General features: G+C 36.8%; 1 pseudogene; it reads right to left on the reverse strand.

The window, feature by feature from the left end:
• Window positions 1-893: 893 nt before the first annotated feature.
• LOC127837201 (latrophilin receptor-like protein A) lies at window positions 894-5,930 on the reverse strand (annotated as a pseudogene).

Here is a 5,930-nt window from a genome sequence, read left to right on the forward strand (position 1 = left end):
AGTTCGCGCAGACTTATTAGCGACGACACAGTTCGCGCAGACTTATTAGCGACGACACTGTTCTCCTAAATCGGGTTTTCGTGATACAAAGACCTCCTTTAAACGTAAAAACAACAACAATTACAAGGGAAACACTTTACGCATATGCATTAAACCCCCATTTACCAGATTTCGACTCAAATGTTAAATGCGGATGTCGCACAACGTGATCAACTTGATGACACGAACGCTCGCGCGCTGTCGTGGACTTAATGTTGTGTTTGTATAAAAGCATCGCTCTGTGAAAAGCGGGTTTATTGCATTAGATTTAAGTGTCGTCCTAGATTATTATTTTGTATTCCTCACAGGCTAATCAGTGATGACACTTTCCGCTTGTATTGTTGTTTGTGTTTAAATGAAGACTCTTCTTTTGTTTAAAGAAAGACTCGTCTTGATAGGCTAACCTCGGATGACACTTTACGCACATACATTAAGTCCCTTTGTCTCAGAGAGTGGCTAATATTGACAGTGAAATAATGCAGATAAAAGAAATAATGCAAAAGATATATAAGGAATTTCTGTTTCTTGTTTTCGGGCAATAAACGTGTGGATTGAAACAATGCAATTTCACACCAACAGCGAATAACATTCAAAGAATACCAATGCGTTGTTGTTACTTATTCAGCATAGTTATTGCGCAATATCACACTAACTTACCTTTGGCATATATTATTGCTTTAAAATGAATTGCATACCACAATTCACTTTCAATACATAACTGAACAATTAAATAGACAATTAAAACAGCAAGAGCATTTTCTTCTGAAAAACTTTTAATCTTTATTCCAAATACTGTATTCGTTCCCTCATGGTAATATCAATTACAATACTTTAAACATCAATGCAAGGTCGTGTCTAATGTTTTATCATATCGTCACATATATATAACATGTTAATGTCCGTCATCAAAAATGTTTCTAAAAACTGTTTTCAGTTTGTTTTTATACAGTACAGTAGTGTAGTATCAAATTTCAGATACAAAACACCAATAAATCGGAATCGTACGTTTGACATTGAACATAACTGTTATCTACAGTTTTATCTATACATCGATTTCTGTTTGTGTTCTAGATACTGACGACATAGCTGTATTTTCCTCCGTTAGTGTCATAGGTATTGACGACTGGTGCAATTTATTCCTCCCCGATGTCTGGGTACAAAATTTCATTTTGTATAAGTTATACACACGCTTGCTGAAAACAAAGGAAATGAATATGAACACACCTTGCCCATTATATAAAATGATAAACAAATATACAAACACTGGCAACCCCGTGTATGTGTAGATAAAGCCAAAAATCCAAGAATGGCCGGTCAACGTGGAAAGCTTTGCAAATATTGTCAAGTAATTGCGTTTTGATTTGACTGAACTTTGAACATTGGGGTTCCTTTTAATCTTGAAAATAACTATGCAAAACATGGCAAGATTCGTTAGAATTATAAGAAGAACAGGGAGAGAAAAGGTATATCCCACCATTTCCAGCATAGAAATGTAACACTTGCCCTCTCCATAACCGACGTCGGCATTGTTTGTATTCACGACGGTCACAGTAATGTTGATTGCTACAAATAGCAGCGATCCGACAAAGGTGTATACAGTGTATACGCATGTTTTCCAAACGTAGCTTTGTTTGAATGAAACACCTTGCATGGTCGTGAACGCACGGAACATGTGCCAACAACAGACATTCATCCAGAAGATTACACGAAGCCAGAAGAAATGCACGAGCGCCCCGATGAACTCACACGCCCAAGAAGGAACATTGGCATGTTGTTCTTTGCCAAACTGGAATAAAACCTGCGTTTATCATACTGACCGATAGTCCCATGTTGTTAATTCCTGGCTGTGTGCGTAGTTCATTGAACAAGAAATAGGTTACCAAGGTAATCAACAGACACGTTGCCGAGATGATCATGCATACAAGACTCAGTATGCCTGTCGCAGTCACGGGTTTGCGATCTTGTAGTCTTACTACCGTTAAAAGATTTTTCATAAATTTCCCAACATACTTCAAACGTTTCGTTGGTTAGCCTATCTTCTTCGTAATTAACGTATTTACGATCAATAATTGCGCCGTTTTGAGTCTAAATGCATTATTTTCAATGGAATTTATTTCAGTTATATTTATAACTACGAGTTGGCATTTGAATCTCGCAGTGAGAACAGTACTGGTGTTCGTGGCTTTGACTGATGGAGGATTAAATAAAGTTAAAGCTTTACTCAAGAGTATGCCAGAAACTGGATCGAACATCTTGATTTCAAATTCATAAGAGTAGTCTGAAATTGAGAAATCTACGAATTCAACATTGAATGTAACATTAAAACGAGATGATTTAGATGCTATAACCATGCTTGTTTTGTCAAACTCAAGTGCCTTGTCCAATAAGGTAACGCTGTACTCTGGGTATGAATGTTCATGATTTAAATTCATTTCTATCATCACAAGAAAATATTCGATTGATTCTGACGGTGCCGCTTCCGTAGATGTCCTTTCATTGTCTCTAATAGTTGGTACTAAACCAGGCATACGACTTGGTTGGGGAGCAGTGCTGGGTAGAGGCGTAGACATTGTTGATAGGAATGTTGTAAGTTTATCATGTGGCAATGTATGTGCAGTTGATAACACAGATGGAGCGATAATGCTCTTATTTAAATTGTAGAGTATTCCAAAACTGTATACAGCGTTATACAGTTCCCAAATCTGTAACATTTCTGTAATCTTGTTTTCAAGCAAAACCACAAATTCTTCAAGACGGCCATTACTTAATGGTGTTTGGGGTGTGAATTTTAGATATAATTTATATGACACCCCATCAAGCGTGTCCACTGCGTTCACACATTCGCTGCCATTGAATCGCTTTGGAAAGCGACAGAATATGTCTCGGCAGATTTCCTGAAATACAAATATAGAAACATATGGAAAACCATTAATACGAGCTCAATGCATACCTTGAATCACGGATTTTAAATCTGATACAACTACAAATTAATCTTCAAAAGGAAATGGTCAAACAAAGTAATGTTTGTTTTAGAAATATATTCCATGTGAATATTTATAATACACATGTATAAACGAGAAAATTGCATGTTATGTCGCATAAGTAAAAAAAACATACCTTTAACATAAAACGGATGCCGAAACCAGCTTGTTAATTAATATCAATCATTTTCCATTAGGAAAGCTTTTTAAATTTCAGTGTTCGTGAAACCAGCTGTGTAAGAACGTAAAGAGATTAAAAACGACTAAGCAATTCTAAGTACCGGTACTTTGTTTATGCGTTTACACATTATATCTAATATAACATGTATAACACTTAAGATCGTACTTTATATCAGCAAAAAAGTAAATGTATATCTTTAAAACGTGCTCTGTGAAAACGGGGTTTAATGCATGTGCGTGAAGTGTCGTCCCAGATTTGCCTGTGCAGTCCGTACAGGCTAATCATGGACGACACTTTCCGCCTTTATGATATATTTCGTTAACAGAAAGTCTCATCTTAGCAGAAATCAAGTTTAAGCGGTAAGTGTCGTTTCTGATCTGGGATAACACTTTACGCACATGCATTCAACCCCTTTTTCACGGAGTACGGATCATTTATTAAATGGTTTATTTATTACCTCGTGTTCGTCGAAAACCTGTTCAGACGAGCAGCCGGTCGGCTGGGAAGTGGGCGGTTTCCTTTTATCTGGTGTGAACGCTAACAACGAGGAAAACTCGGGAAACATGTTAGTTCCTTTTTCCCAAGTTAGAAGGCAAACGTTTAAATCTATGCGGAAGGTGTAAACCGTGTTGCACAGGAAACAGAACACATTCTTAAATGTTTCGTTAAAAGTAGACGTGTAAGCTCCGCATGCCTTTTCTAACCAAGGGTCATATGTAGTCATGTTACCAGTGGCATTACATTTGTCGATTTCGAAACCAGGGCATGCAGATGTGTGCACAACGTAGACTGGTTTCGGTTTGAATAGAACATTGCATGTCTTTGTCTGCAAGATGGCTTTTATAAAGCCCTGGTTAGACGCTGCCAAAATAGAAGACGCTTCGTTGGCGTCTGTGCACTGTAAATCAGAATCCCAATACACTAAATTATTACCTTTGCCTGGGAAGGCACCATCTGTGTCAGTCACGAAATTACATTGCGCACAATATTTGTTTGCGTATGTAACATTTGCTATAGTGTCAAGGACGGGGACGTGTATCTCCAACTTGTTTTCGGTCCTGATTTCACACAAAGAAATTACTTCTGAGCTCGATCCAGTTTTCGCATAGTCCGGATGGCACTTTGAACGCATGTAAAAGTGGTTCTCGGCTTGGAAAAATCTGCCTCCTTTTCGCATCTGGGCCATTTCACATGAAAAATAGTTTGCATCTGTGGAAGAACATAATACACAGAATTGAAATAATTATTATTTGTTTAACTAATTTTCATGCCTTACAACATGTCGCCGGTTCACTTAAAGTCACATAATTTACTGTTTCCAATTTCGATTATTAACCTATTCCCTTCACTGTATTTTCTTGATATTGTTATGTTATATTTACATTACTTTAATAGCGCAATACTTACGCAAGAAGACAGTAACTTAAAAATATCGATCCAAACTATACCTACTTTTTTGGAAATTTATTTAAGACCTTACACAGACGTCTTTTTACAACTAGAGTTTCACCAGGGCGCAATACATATTTTGATCACAATCTTATAATCTAATAGTAGAAAAACAAAAATTACAATCTAATTGGTCGCTATATGAGGCGAAATAAAATGCAGAAAGCAACCCAAAGCAACTAGCAACCCATTTTATCAACATGTTGATTACAAACTTAAAGACAACTAAAACGAACAAACGTAAGTTAAACAAAATATCAAAAATATTATTATTTGCTATATTTGCTATATTCACGAGTGTGTATGTTCAGAACCAGAGGAATCTCTTATCAGAGGTTGGTGTGAATTTATTGATCATTTTAGAGGGGTCGTCCAACAGATTTTGGCATTGAAGCTGGTTATTAAATGCTTTAAATGCTTTATATTGATAAATTTAAACATTTGAACCAAAAATCTCCAGTAAAATACAAGAATACAGTTTACAAAAAAGGGGAAAAAAGTAACCCTCAATAGGGCTCGAACCACTGAGCTCTTGATTCCTGGAGTTCTCGAGCAAAAAGTCTCCCGCCTAGACCACTCGACCATCCACGCTCATGTTAACATCCTATGTATTTTTTAGCTATATAAGAAATCCTCGTAGTTTCCCCCAAAATATCGTTTCGCGTCGATACGACGTTTTATCTGTTGGACGGCCCCTTGTCCATTGTTTATTCTTAGAAACGACAAGTAGAACATATAACAATAATAATTGAGCAAAATAACATTCCGCCCATTCCCCCTTCCGTCCATCTTTTGATTTTGTTTATAGAGTGACAGTTAAATAAATGATTTATTGTGTTCTCCAAAATAAACTACAGCATTTAGAATTTACCTTCCAAATTGACTTGGTCTAAAATATTCGGGCAACACGCTCCCTTCTTGACACAGGAAGTGACATCACAAGAACATTTTCTGCAGCAAAGCGTGGGTGGCCCGTTCGGCAAATGGAATGCAAGCCTCACTGTTTGTTTCGCTGATCTCTGTTCCGCATGTTATGTAATTATCGCATAATGTTGCTTGCACGAACGCCATAATGGCTACCTCCGTACTTCATTGCGTCGTTTTTCCTTCTATTCATGTATACATAAATATATATACATATAATCAAACGTTGAACACCACTTTAGCTTGTTAATGAATCATTATTGCAAATAACGATACAGATTTAAAAAATGCACCACCTTGCACTATTTCATCCCAATCATTAAATATGATCGAAACGGGTGTGATGTGCACATAAA

Source organism: Dreissena polymorpha, chromosome 7, assembly GCF_020536995.1.
Source record: "Dreissena polymorpha isolate Duluth1 chromosome 7, UMN_Dpol_1.0, whole genome shotgun sequence".
In the NCBI taxonomy this organism is placed as follows: Eukaryota; Metazoa; Mollusca; class Bivalvia; order Myida; family Dreissenidae; genus Dreissena; species Dreissena polymorpha.